At 50.9% G+C, this 14,810-nt stretch overlaps 1 pseudogene; it reads left to right on the top strand.

Moving 5' to 3' along the window:
- The first annotated feature begins 1,898 nt into the window (after nucleotides 1–1,898).
- On the top strand, nucleotides 1,899–6,121 carry LOC128122628 (tryptase-like; annotated as a pseudogene).
- The last annotated feature ends 8,689 nt before the right edge of the window (nucleotides 6,122–14,810 follow it).

The following is a 14,810-nucleotide window of genomic DNA, read 5'->3' as shown; positions in this document are numbered from 1 at the left end:
CTCCTAGCTCAGTGTCACCCTATAATGACATGTTGACACACTCTAACACATTTCCCAAGAGGGATACAGAACAGGAGACAGTCTGTGAGCCACCCCAAAAGGAGCAAGGGTAACAGTGCCATTCATCTTAAGTCCCCTGAGTCCTCAGGCTCAGGCTCAGCTTTCCTGGACAGTTTTAGGGAGAGGGTCACATGAGGCCCCTTGTCAGAATAGGAATCAGCCTTGTCAGGGAACGGGACCAAGTGTCCCCGCCCAGGGGGCCCTGCTCCCCCATCAGACCCAGCTCTACAGATAAATCCTGCAGTGTGTCCTGGGTCTTATCTGCCCAGCTCTCCTGATATGAAAGGCTGTTTATCGGGCATCTGATAAGCTGAGCATTTCATCAGTAAGTGGCAACACTTGCAGAGAAGGAAAACCTGAGAAGAGGCTACAGCCTCCTCCCAGAAGACATTCCACCCTAGTCACCCCTGTACCCCTCCAGGACCAGGATGACCACCATCCTGCCTGCCCATCCACCCCGCCACCTGGCTCCTCTGGCCTGCAGATCAGAGTTTTACAGCCCTCTCCTCACCTTGAGCTCTAGTCCATCACCAGCTTGGTCCCCACTGCCACCTCCTGGGTTTCTCTGAAGATTGCTCTGCCCCATTCTCTGCACACCCCAGAGCTATATTCAACTTGGACATATTCCTTGGACAGCACAGGGCAGGCTCCCTTTCTAACAAGATGTCCCCAGCGCTCTCAAACAGGTTGCTGACAAGACAGAACTGCAGGAATCCAGAGGTGTCAAGGGAGAGGGTGTCCTAGGGACACATAGGAGGCTCCAAACCTAGAGGACCAAGAGGGGTTAGGCCTGCAGGCACCTTTGAATCAGGGGCAGTGGATCTGGGTACTCCAAGGAATTATGATTGGTTCAAGCCCAAGAGATTAACTAGTTAGGAGCTCATGTAAGGAGGTGAGTGTGGTGGCCCACAGGTGTGATCCCAGGAGGATGGTTGAGATCTGGATTACATAGCAAGATCCTGGTTCAAAACAAAAATCAAAGAGCAAGGCTTAGCCAGGCAGTGGTGGCGCACACCTTTAATCCCAGCTCTTGGGAGGCAGAGGCAGGCGAATCTCTGTGAGTTTGAGGCCAACCTGATCTACAAATGAGTCCACGACAGTCAGGGCTACACAGAAAAACCCTGTCTCAAAAAAACAACCAAACAAACAAACAGAAAAAAAAAAAAAAAGCAGGGCTTTCTCGATTTCTCAGCCTCGCAGATTCTGAGAGAATGTGTTGCTAGTATCTCTCTACCCTGGAATCTGAAGAGAAAGTTCTGCCTCAAAAAGAGGATGATAGATAACATGATCTAGATCTGCATCAAGGATGTTCTAGAAGCAGAAAGCTCTTTAAATGTGAACTTTCCAAATGTAACTGAAAATAATAGATGTGTTAGAGTAACCACAGAACAAGACAGTGCATTATCCTTACAGCCAGTGTTAGCAAATAGTGTTGGCTTCCGAGTTTATTTTCCAATCGCTGGTGAAGTCGGATTGTAGGCTGATTTTGTGCGTTATTGCCTTGCTCGATTTGGGTATCCCTGCATTTGCAGAACCCTGAGACTTTCCTATGTTACAACCATCTGGAGTTATCTGCGAAGCCTAGTTTGTGCCTCATGCCACAGTTCTCAGTGTCTCCAGAAGAGGGCATACCAGACCAGGGAGGAGACTGGGGAGCACCCCACTGGGCCTCCTGCCCAGGTGCAAGGCTAACTGGGGCTCCCCTAAGCCACCTGACTCTTATGTGGTGACATTGAGTCCAGGCTATGTAGGGACTTCACGGGGTTGTAATAGAACCCCCTAGGGTGAGCAAGCATAAACGGGGTGAACCAGGATGGGCAGACCCTCTACATGAGACCATGGCAGGTAATTGCACTCTAAGCCTCAGTTTCCCCCGTGGAAAGAAAGGGCAGGACTACCCAGATTCTGGGCTGGAGGCAGAACCAGGGCTGCTGGAGCTCTAAACTTACCCAGTGCGTGAACTGTGACCTTTGCCCTCCTCTTTGCTTGGAGGAGGGCCAGGAGGGTGATGTAGACCAGCAGTCCAAGATGGGAAGGAAGTAAACCTGGGGACCCTTTAGGGGAGAATTGTGACCAAGAGCTTGCAGTTTCCATTGTAGCTATAGAAACATGGATATGAGGCGTGATGTTGTACACACGGAATGTGTTGTAGAGCACTGTCCTGCCAGCCTGACGCCAGCATCTTCATCAGAACAGCTGTAACTGATTACAAGAGCCTCCCAAGATCAGGCGTGGCTGTTGATTCCTCCATAGAAGAAGGGATAGAGAGGGTCATTGGTCTCTCTGGCCATTTATTTGTATGCAGTTGTACCCCAACTACACATAGGCCCTGGGTTGCGGAGGTACTAATGTATACAGAATATGGCAGGTTAACTGGGGGAGGGGGGATGTTGAGGCGAAAATGTTAGATGGCGTAACTGCTTTGGGGTCACATACCCTCCCATAAGTAATCCTTTATCTGCTTTCTGTACGCAAGTCCAAGAAACACACTGGTTCCCCAAGTCTGACTTTGGAATTATACTTTGGTTCGTCGTTAGTGCACTTACAAGGAGGGGATTGGAGTTTGCTTAAATCTCCCCAGAGAAAGAGCTCACTTGACGGTATGTGTGCCTGTGTGCACTGCATCAGCACATGTATGTGCCTGGGCATTGTGTGAGCACACACATGTGTATCTCCTAACTTTGTCCCCTGAGAAGCGACAAAAGTGCAGACACCTCAAGAGCTATATATAGCACCCATCCCCAGGGTCAGTCCAGGGTACAGGGTGAGTTCCATGCAGGGACTGGGTTGTCGGATCATGTCTCAGATGAACAAGATGCAGTGTTGGCCTCCACACCAGCCCCTGACGGCCCTCAGCCTCTACTCATAAGGCTGTGTTCCATGTGCGACAGTACTCCATTGAAGAAGAGTCAGCCCCGCCACTGTGCGCACGCCTGAGCTACACACTTGACAAGCAGGGCCCTCCCTCTTTTGGAGAGTCTCTCATTAGGAGGATGTGCCTCAGGGAGCATGGAATCTGCCTCAGTCAGAAGAGTGCAGCTGTCCCCAGCCCTGGCTACCCCTACCTGGGAACCAGAAATCTGATGTCATGGGGATCAAGGACTCATAGAAATTGCTTATTCTGTGGGTACCCATGGGAGGAGGAGGTCCTTACCTGTCTCAACACAGTTTTCCTCCAGCACTGGGGACCCTGTCTCCTCATCTTCATCCAACCAGACGGATGGCAGCAGAAGAGTAGCCCTGAAGAGATGCATCTGCCCTCCACCATGGACAAGGCTGACAAATGTCTCTAACAGAGTCCCATTGATAACAGGTGCCCCTGATGGGATGATGCCAGGGTATTTCTCCTCTGTGGGGTTGCCCCCAGATCTACAACTGCCATCTAATCACAAAGAGCCTTTGGACAAATGCAGTACATTCACAATAGCATCTGGCTCTGGCCAGCAGTCTTGGAGAGTATAAAGACAAGGGAATACCAAAGAAGAAAATACGAGCATTTGGAAACCCCATTACAGCTCTGCTGTTGGTCAGGTATTTAAAGCAGATGTAGGGAGACAAAAGTAATCCAGTGACTTATGGCAACCTGGACTGGGCATTAGAAGACAAGATGTAGCTTGTCATCATGGATTCTGGTGTAATGTCATCTCATGGTGGTCTGAGAGATGGTCACATTAGACATGCCTTCCAGACCCCAAACTTGCTGTCCTGACGTATGTGTGGGAATGTGCTACTCCACTCCCTAGCCTCACTTCCCGCCCTGCTTTGTAATTTCATCATGGAGTGCAGAGTTCACCTTCTGGCCTCGGGGGCTCTGTCTGAGCTCTTGGTGCTCTGTGTGGACTTGTGGAGCTTTGTTTTTCTCTCAACATGGTTTGTCAGCACCCCACGTGTTTCGATGTGTTGTGTTTTCATTTCGCATATCTCTCTGTCTTTCTAGCTTTACCTGTGATTTCTTCTTTGGCCCACTGATTAAGACTGTAATGGCTGGGCAGTGGTAGCGCACATCTTTGATCTCAGCACTCGGGAGGCAGAGGCAGGCGGATCTCTGTGAGTTCGAGGCCAGCCTGGTCTGCAGAGAAAGATCCAGGAAAGGTGCAAAGCTACACAGAGAAACCCTGTCTCGAAAAAAAAAAAAAAAAATAGAGGTTCTTTTTCAGGCTACACAGTGACATAGGTTTCTCCTCTCTCAAGGACTATCACTGACCCCAACAAAGTTAGAGTACAGTATCTCAAGTAGTACTTCTTTTACCATGACCACCTGCTCTGTGTGGGCCAGTTCATCACACACCCTGAGCTCCATACTGTTCAGGATCTGGCAGACATCACCCTGCTGGAACTCAAGGACCCTGTGAACATTTCCAGCTATGTCTCCCTAGCTCCTTCCCCGCTGCCTCATAGACCTCCCCTCAGGGACACTGTGCTGGGTGATAGGCTAGGTGACATCGCCAATGATGGTATGTGGCAGGGACAGCTGAGGGCTAGACAGGCGAGGGCCTGGTCATGCCACATCCCCAGCACTGGGGGTTTCCTTCCAACAAGTTGACTTGGGGAGTGGAAATCTAAAGACCTAGGAAGTGGGAAGGTATCAGAACAGAGCTTTCAAGTCCCATAAGCCAGGATACCCTGGGGTAGCTAGGACAAGCCATTTGGTACCTGAAGTCTTAGTCCCTCCATGTCTGAAGAGGCTGCAGTCAATTTGTGTTGTAGGAATCTGGTTGAGGAAGAGAGAGACAGGGCTTATCAACAATGTCACACACCCGAGGAAAGAAGCTGGCCTCAACTGTGCGAAGACCAGCATTTCATGGGCTGTCACCCAGGCCACAAATGTGGTGTGGGGGTGGACAGGGCCCTTGGGTGCCTCCAGCACCAGTTTCTCTTCTCCCAAGTGCTCTTGCTGCTGCTGCTGCTTCCTCTTCTTCTTGCTCTCCTCCTCCTCCTCCTCTTCCTCCTCCTCCTCCTCTTCTTTTTTTTTTGACAAGTCAGAGCAGAGCTTTAGGGACTGGGCTGTGAGCAGGCCCTGGCTATGGACCTCAGGATCCTGGTGGGATCCTTGGGACAGGATCTAATCTCCCCACACAGAGGTCAGGGGGAACGGTGTCCAGGGCCAGGGCTCCACTGGACTCTTCTACCCTACCCAGCCATGCCAAGGGCAGATGATGGCCTTTGACCCTGCCCTCCACCAACCAGATGGCTCTCTGGTGACCCTCAGGACTGTCCTCCTTCTCTGATTAAGGTCAGAAATCCAGGTCCAGCCTGGAGGAAGAAACCAGGTTGGCAGAGCCTAGTGCAGCAGGCCTGGTTCAAGGAGACACTCACCAGCACAATTATTCCCAGAAAACAGGGTTAGCTGAGCCCACCCCAGCCCCCTGGGACCCTGCCCACCATGACGATCTTTCTTTCACCCACAGTAAGACTGCCACTGCCATTTCCCTAAGGAAGGTGCAAGTTCCCATTGTGGAGACCACCTTTGTGATTTGAAGTGTCACAAAGGTCCCAACACAGGGGACAATGTTCATATTGTCCATGATGACATGCTGTGGGCTGGGAATGAAAAACACGACTCCTGAGAGGTGATCCCCTGTCCCCCGCATGATCCTGCCACCTCTACCAAGCCTTAACAAAGAGTACTGACCCCTGTTCTCTCTAGGGTGACTCCAGAGGACTTTTGGTCTGCAGATAAAAGATACCTAGCTGCAAGTAGATGTGATCAGCTGGACTGATGGCTGTGCACAGTCAACAGACCTGGCATCTACACTCAGGTCACACATTACTTGGCCTGGACTCACCACTATGTCCCCCAAGGACTCCTGAATCACTTCCAGGGTCAGGGAAGAACCAGATGCCTGCTGTTCCCAACACACTGCTTCCTGCCCAGGTGGCATCCCTGCCTTCCTGTCCTACCACCTCCCCTGTCCTTCTGCTCCCCATCACCATCCCTGACCACTCCTGTCCCTGCCACCCAGGCACCTACAGTGTGCAGTCAGCCGCCCTCTATGGCTCATTAAAGTGCGTGAAAGCAGCCATGGATTTTGCTGTATTCCTACTCAAGGTTCTCAGGTGATTGCTGTTACTGCGCACATAGGTGTACTGTGTCTGGAACCTGCTGGCAAGGGACATGGCTGGGATCTTGGGGTGCTGGATCTCCATTTGTCTAGACAACAGAAAACTGCCCCCTTGGGGAAATGTCAGAAAAGTGACAAGTGCTTGTCCTTGCTGTTGTTGATACTGACTGTCCCTCGCCATTTCTGTGTGTGTGTGTGTGTGCTTTCGCGTGTTAGAAGTCAACCTCGGGTATCTTTTTTTCTTTCTTTCCTTCTTTCTTTCTTTTTTTTTTTGTGGGGGTTTTTTGTTGTTTTTGTTTTGTTTTTTTTTTTTTTGAGACAGGGTTTCTCTGTGTAGTTTTGGCACCTGTCCTGGAACTCGTTCTGTAGACCAGGCTGGCCTCGAACTCACAGAGATCCGCCTGGCTCTGCCTCCTGAGTGCCGGGATTAAAGGCGTGCTCCACCGCTGCCTGGATTGTGTCATTTTTTTTTAAACAAGGTCTCTTGCCCAGGGCTTGCTCAGTTAGCCTAGACTGGCTCATCCATGTGCCCAAAGGTCTCCATTTCCCAGCCACAGGATCACAGGTGTGCCCCGTGCCCAGCTTTTACGTGGATTCTTGAAAGCCAAGTTCAGGTCCTCACTCTTACAAGACACACACTCTGCCAGCCGCGCCATCCCCTGGCCCTGCTGTGGTCCAATGGAGGCTTTACTGACACTGAGGAAATGTCACGTGGGACACACACACCCTGACTGCCTGAATTTCATACCCAAAGGACCATGTCCTCATGCTTGTCTCATTTGATGTCACACATGTACCAGTTGTCCCCTGTCTCCCAATGCTTCTTTATTAGATTTTTTTTTTAAGATCCAGTCTTACTCTGTAGCCCAAGCTGACAACCAACTCATGATCATCCTGCTTCAGCTTCCCCAGTGCAGGGACCACAGATGCACACCACATCCAGCAGTGCAGGGACCACAGATGCACACCACATCCAGCAGTGCAGGGACCATAGATGCGCACCACATCCAGCAGTGCGGGGACCACAGATGCGCACCACATTCAGCAGTGCGGGGACCACAGATGCGCACCGCATTCAGCAGTGCAGGGACCACAGATGTGCACCACATCCAGCAGTGCAGGGACCACAGATGCGCACCACATCCAGCAGTGCAGGGACCACAGATGTGCACCACATCCAGCAGTGCTGGGATCACAGGTATGCACCACATCCAAAATCTTTTTTTTTAATTTTATTTTATGTGCATTGGTGCCTTGCCTGCATGTATGTCTATGTGATGGTGTCAGATCTTGGAATTACAGACAGTTGTTAACTACTATGTTGGTGCTGGGAATTGAACCCAGGTCCTCTGGAAAAGCAGTCAGTGCTCTTAACTACTAAGCCATCTCTCCAGCCCATCACACCCAGCATCTTTATTAGACATTTGTGGGGCTTCCTGGCTTACATCCTTATAAATAACATCAGGATTGCTGGAGATCCTAGGGCTGCTCAAGTCTGAGGCTGCCCCCTGCTGGCAGGTCTCCAGTGAAGTCTATGACAATGCCACTCCGTTGATGGAGAGGTAGTTTCTGGATTGGCCAGCCCTGGATTCAAATGTGAGACTGTATGGCCCAGGACAGCTTGGCCACACTGCTGTCATGACCAACTTAATAAAAACCAGCTAAAAAGTAGGCCTGAGTTTCGGTTTATTGGCAGGCAGCACCCGGATCCAGGAAAAAACCATAAACTGACACCACCCAGGGAAGGGCCAACATCTAAGGGGAAGTACCTGACATTCCAAACATTCTAACCATTAGATAAGATCAACACATGTCCCTGAGCCCAGCACACACCTATTCCCCTTTTGCCAAGATAACCCTAGACAAATGTCAGCCAATCAGGGTCCTGAACCCTGGAAATCCCCTCAACCCCAACCTCTACCATGATAAAAAAAACCCTACACCCCCCCAAAAAAGGGGGGCTGGAGAGATGGCTCAGCAGTTAAGAGCACCAGTTGCTCTTCCAGAGGACCTAGGTTCAATTACCAGCACCCACATGGCAGCTCACAACTGTCTGTAAGTCCAGTTCCAGGGGCCCTGACACCAGTGGCTAAATACCAATGCACATAAAATAAAGTTAAATTTAAAAAATATTTTAAAAAAAACCCTACCCCACCTGTGGGGGGCCCACTCCCACCTTTTACAGGATTTCTATGAGGAGAAGAGAGGCATAAGGTATTAGTAGACCGAAAGATAGTGGAGAGGAGACAGACAGAAAGACAGGAGAGCTTTGGGAGGACCTGGATCAAAATACCAAAATCCACCTGCCCCTTCTGTCTCTTCAAAAGGGCTTTTTTTTTTTTTTTTTTGGTTTTTTCAAGACAGGACTGTAGCCCAGGCAGGCCTCGAACTCACAGAGATCTGCCTGGCTCTACCTCCCAAGTGCTGGGATTCACCGCTCGGCTCTAAAGGGCTTTTTATAGGAATGCCAAGGGGTGGGGCAAAAGACCTCCCCCTTGCTAGGTCAAAGCATACCACACAGCCAAGTGCAGACCCCTCCAAACACCTGATAACCATGCACATGGTCAATCCATCCCCTTATGCAGCCCTGCTGGGTAAAGCAAGCTCAGATCTCACTGAGAAACCTCTGTGGGCTCCCACACCCACCCAGTCTCGGGGCTGTCTGCTCTCACTACTGCATTGGACAGACAGAGAGTCCAAGCTTGAGCTTGAAATAAAGGCTCTTTGCTTTTCCATATGGGATTCGGTCTCTGTGGTAGTCTTTGGGGGTTCCCCAAGATCTGGGCATAACAAGACAACATGAATTGTGCCTGCATAATGAGGCACATACATACTACAGCATATGCAGTGGTATTTGCCAAGATAGGATGAACACATCATTGGCCTCTTCAAAAAGTAGCTCAATTTTTAAACCAGTTCAACAGCACAGCTTCCCTTGCTGTTTCTGTACACTGAGGTTCCTTCCTCTCCTGTGCTCTTAACATGGGAGGGGGCTGCAATTAGAGACAGAAGATTTCAGTTTTTGTGGCAGTATTCTCTCCCCCCCCCCCATCTCTCTGGCTCTCTGGAACTACTTCTATGGAGCCAACATCTGTCCCCAACTAACAAACGACCTCACAGCCAGTCAAAGGGTAGAGTTAGAGGCTTCCAGGAGTCTGCTGTTCACCATACAGGAAGAGTCTCCTCCTGTGTGTGCTGGTTTGGATGAGAATGGCCTCAAACAGGCTCATTTATTTGAATGCTTAGTCATAGGAAGTGGAACTGTTTGGGAAGGATTAGGAGGTGTGGTCTTGTTGGAGGAGGTGTGTTACTGGGAGTGGGCTTTCAGGTTTCAAAAGCTACACCAGGTCCAGTCTCTCTCTCTCTCTCTCTCTCTCTCTCTCTCTCTCTCTCTCTCTCTCTCTCTCTCTCTCTCTTTCTCTCTCTCTCTCCCTCTCTCTCCCTGTTGCCTGTAGATCAGGATGTAAAGCTCTCAACTACTGCTCATCACCATGGTCTTCTTTGTGCCATAGTGATCATGGACTAACCCTCTAAACCTGTAATCAAGCTGGGCAGTGGTGGTGCACACCTTTAATCTCAGCACTCAGGAGGCAGAGGCAGGCGAATCTCTGACTTCAAGGCCAGCCTGGGCTACAGAGTGAGTTCCAAGATGGCCAGGGCTACACAGAGAACCCTGTCTTGAAAAAACAAACAAACAAACAAACAAACCAAAAAACCCTGTAAGCAAGCCCCCAATTAAATGCTTTATTTTATGAGTGCCTTGGTCAGGATGTCTCTTCACAGCAATAGAACAGTGACTTAGGTTCCTGAGGAGGACCTGGGTTGACTCTACACAGCCAGCCTGCCTACTCTGACAGCTCTGTGTGCACATCCTTAACACCCGGCAACTCCCAATCATGTGAAGAGGATGCCTTCGCTCATATCCTCTTCTTCATGGATTGTCACTGTCCATGTCGGGTGGGGGGGACAACTTTCTGAGAATTCTGCCATATAGTGTGTGTGATGGGCTCAGAGAGGACAAAGATTAGGCCCTAAAAACCTGGAGCTCCAAGTATGAGGTCCACAGACAGGCTGGGTTAGGGGCACAGGGCAGGCACTACGCTGGGCTTTCATCTCTGTGTGTGTCAGAGAGATACATCTCAGCCCAGCAATCATTTACAGACACATGTTCAACCCTCCTGGTTGGGATCAAAGGGCAGCCAAGGCCAGTGAGCAGCCTGGAGGAGGGGACAGCTCCAGCCTCAGTCTTGTACAGAATCCCGGAGACAGAAAGACCAGGGCCCTAAGAGCAAGTTACCACTGTGGTCCACAGCAAACTTATTTAGTCCATGACCCTGGGAGACCCCAGTAGTTGGGATGGGGTAGCCAAAGCCAGGTTGTGACCTCCCTCTGTCCTTCCATCCGGTGAGGACAAAGGCCACACTTGTCACTGGTTGTTGAGGGAATGCACGGATGCACAGATGGAATTTCTTCCTCCACAGCAGACCTGGAATCCAGAGTGTCAAGAACTTGATGAGAAACTAAGTGAGAAAGTGAAGAAGAGACCAGGTCCCTAATATTAGAGGCTAATGGAAGTGGGACAGGGGAGGATCCTAAAGGGGACCTGCGATGGCTCTAGGGTTCAGGATTTGGGGGGATACGTTACATGAAGGATACGTCCCTAAAACTGGGTGACATCAGGTTCCTGGACCAGATGGGATGGCCTGTGGGGTCACATCTGTACTGGGATGAGCTGACAGCTCCTACCTCCCCAAATAGCCCCTCCTTAGATCTGCACCTGAGGGAGCCAGTGCTCTGACTGTCTTCCAGAGTGGGCTCATGCATCCCTAGATCAAACATTTAGTGTGCGTTCTTTTTTTTTTAAGATGTATTTCATTTTTAATGATGTGGGGAGAGCCTTACGTGCGCTCATGAGTGCAGATGCTCACAGAGGCCAGAAGAGAGCATTAGATGCCCTGGAGCTGGAATTACAGCCGTCGTAAACCACCCATACTTGCTTGGGTTGTCTACAAAAGCAGTACACACTCTCAACTGCTGAGTCAGCCCTCCAGCACCTACTGTGCAATCCTGAGCCTTGGCTGTGGGTCAGGCAGGCCCGAAACAGCCACATCCTGCCCTATGATGTCATGTACAGGAGGAGGGCTGAACAATTCTCCCCAGCCTCAGGTCCCCCACACCTAGAGGGGATCTCTGATCTAGAGGGTATCAGTGGAACCCTCCAGCTCTGACCTGAGATTTGGAACTGAGGAAAGTCCTATACTCCGAATTCTGGCCACATCCTTGGTCGTTAGGCCCCAGTCAGACAGGAAGTCCTGCTCAGGCAGCTAGAGAGTTGACCCCTCTGACCTGAGGTGGAGTAGGAAGACCCAGGGCTGGATGTGGGAACACGGACACTGAGGAAGGTGTTTTTAGAACTTTCTGAGGAGCCCCTGAAGCTGGACTCCCAGATGTGGGTGAGTGTGTCTTGCAGGAACCAGGAAGGCTGCCTGGAGGGGGCATTGCCCCCTTCCCACACTGGGGAAAAGAAACTCAGGTTTCAGTGGGGACCACTCCGTCCAGCCTATCTCACTGTGCTCTGCCTCTGAGCTAGTCCCTGGCACTCTGGGCTGCAGACTCCATACAAAGACAAATGGAGGAAGGTAAGAGCTCTTCCCCTCCATATGCAGCAGGATTGGGGGGAGCTGTCAGTGGACCTCACCTGCCCTTCCTCCCAGCTTACAGCAGATACAAGGTCCAGGGCTGGCCAGGTGGTCTTGTCCCCACAACAGACAGACTCCACGACTCTCTGGCCCAAACTGAGAAATGACTAGACCCTTCAGAACTTTCAGATCCCTTCTTCTATTTACCTCTATCCCCCCACTCTATGCAACGAAATCAGTTCTCCATAGAACGTTTAAATGTTTAGAAGACTTTGATTCGAGACATATATTATGTAGAACTGAGGAAGCAATTAAAAAACAAAATAAAAAACATTTGCACATTCACCAAAAAGGATATGCAAATAGGAAATATGGACATGTGGTGAAATGTACACTGTTAGCCCCGACAAAAATGCTAATTAGGAACGGGGAGAGCAGAGCTGGGGGTGTGGCACAGTTAGTAGAGTGCCTGTCTAACACGCAGGAGGCGCTGGGTCGGACTCCCCAGGCCAGAATAAACTGAATGCGGTAGTGTTGATTTTCAATTTAACAGAATCAGCTGAGAGAAGGGCCTCTGGGCGTTCCAGGAGGGATTATCTTGTTACATTGGTTTAGGTGGGAAGACCTATGGACTGTAGGAGGCACGTTCTCTGACCGGGCTCCTGAACTGTATAAAAAGAGCTGAGCAGCATACAGTCGTTGCTCTGCTCCTGAACTGTGACTATCACGTGATTACTTGCTTCATGCCCCTGCCTCCATGCCTTCCCCACAGTGACCGAGTATACCTTGAGCTCGGAACCAGAACAAACACTTCCACCCTCAAGTTACTTCTGTTGAGGTGTTTTTATCAAAGCAACAGTAAAAATGAAACTAAGAAATCTGGAATAGTGGCGCAAATCTATAATCCCAGCTCTCAGAAGATGAAGGCAGGAGGTTCAGGGGTTCAAGGCCAACCTGGGCTTCATGAGGCTCTATCTCCAAAGAAAGAAAGGACACAGAGCTAGCCATGGTGACTTAATGTTTGTAAGCCTAGCACCTTGGAGACTGAGGCAGACAGATCACCGCAAGTTTGAAGCCATCTTGGTCTACAGAAAGAAACCCTGTCACAAATAAAACCTGCGAAGAGACTCTGAACAACCCCTAGAATTCCTGAAGCCAAGGAGGTGGTGGATACCAAGAACTGAGGAGAACTCCAACCCTGGCCACAGCCAACAGGTGGTAATCATGGTCCTGGATTTGGGAGCCTTGGATCCATTAAACATTCTGTGTGAGTCCACAATTGCAGTTGGTGTTCCTCCAAGAGAAAACATGTGTTCACACAAAACACAAACTGTTAAAAGCAGTGTTACTCCTAAGATCCCTAATTGGTAACAGCCCAAATGTCCACCAACCTGTACCCAGTCGAGTAAGTCCTGTGGATTCCTTCAGCGGACTGTATCAGTCACAGGGAAGAGCCAAGACACTTGGGTCACGTGCATGTGCTCAGAAGCAGTAAGCAGAAGAGACCTGGGCCTGGAGGCACAGGCCTGTCATCTCAGCCACCTGGGAGCCTGAGGCAGGAGGATGGCCATGTGAGTTCAAAGGTGGCGTGGCCAACTTAACAAGCCTGTCTCAGAATGTCAAAAAGGACTGGAGATGTAGCCTAGTGGTAGAGTGTTTGCCCAATACATGCAAGACCCCAGAGTGGACCAGTGGACTGAATCCTGCTGGACAGGCCTAGGGGCCTCCACAGGCTGAGGAAGGTGGTTACTCCCCAGGAAACAATCTGGCCTCCTGCCCATAATCTGGCCTTCTGCCAATCAGGAGCTGCAGAGTGTGCATCAGGCCGAGTGCAAGAGATTGATATGATCCACTTCTCTCGGGGTCCTGAGTGCTTCACAGGTACATCTGCGTTACTAAACTCCTAGCCTGTGTGGTCCCGTAGGACTGTAGGCGGTGGGAGGGGTGCCGGGAGTCTGGCTGGGTATGCATGTCACCTGGCACACCCTGTTTTCATGTAGAAAGGTCCCAGGTCCCCAAACCCCGCTTCCCACCGCTGCCCTCTCTGCCCCATCCCAGACCCAGTGCAGTCTGAGTACATGCTGGGCAATCCACCTTCATTCTGCCAGCGACCCGTAAAATAGCAAATAAAAGCCAGTGAAAAGAGTGGACACCCTCCTGCAAGAACTTTGGCATGGGAATTTGAGGCCAGCCTGGGCCACATAGATCTCCCTTGTCCAAAAGAAATAGAAACAAAATGACCCTGAAAGGAGTGGGAAAGGGCTGCTTTCTACCTGCTGAACCCAAACAGTCCCGCACCAGGAGGTGCTGACCTTCTGCCTATGACCAGGCCCCTTGCACACCTCGCCGGTAGGCATCCCAAGCCACAGTGTCCTCCTCACGGCCTGCAGCGCTACCTGCAGGCCCCCTAAATGAACAGCAAAGAGCGCTTTCCAAAGATTTGCTCTGCAGCCCACTGGAAGCTTGTCCAGGTCTTTGCTTTCAGCAAATACCCAACACCTTTCCTTTTACTGCTCTTCCCCTTAAAGCCATCTCCAGGCCACTCCTGGCAGAGATAGATGTGCAGGGGTGTCAGGGTTCACCCTCCCCAGTGGCCTCCCTCAGTCCCAGTCGTGGAGGTCCTGAAGTGTGGGACAGAGAAGGTACAATGACCCTGGGGTGGGCCTCTGCTAGAGAACCGGGAGCTGGTGCAGGGGTGGACACAGGCAGGTGGCTGTTGTTTGGCGATATCAGGGCCTTGGAGGTGGTTGTTGGCAATATTAGGGGCCTGCAGCTGGCCACAAGACTGGCTGATTCCCAGTCACCTTTGAGTACAGCCCACCCCCACCGCCCTGCTCAGTAAGATACCGAAAGGCGTATGCGGCGGGGACAGGACCACCCCTTGCAATCCTGTGTCCTTCTCATCCCTCAAGTGAACCCTGACTGGAGCTCTTCTCAGGCCCCTGCAGCTTTTATTACTCTCTCTTGGTTTGGGTTTAGTCCCATCCAGGCCACCACCCTGTCCCTCCTGTCCCCTACATACTATGGAGCTGACGCTCAGTTCACTGCC

Source organism: Peromyscus californicus, unplaced genomic scaffold (assembly GCF_007827085.1).
Source record: "Peromyscus californicus insignis strain IS unplaced genomic scaffold, ASM782708v3 Scaffold_3__1_contigs__length_106647218, whole genome shotgun sequence".
In the NCBI taxonomy this organism is placed as follows: domain Eukaryota; kingdom Metazoa; phylum Chordata; class Mammalia; order Rodentia; family Cricetidae; genus Peromyscus; species Peromyscus californicus.
This window is presented reverse-complemented; position numbering and strand designations above follow the sequence as displayed.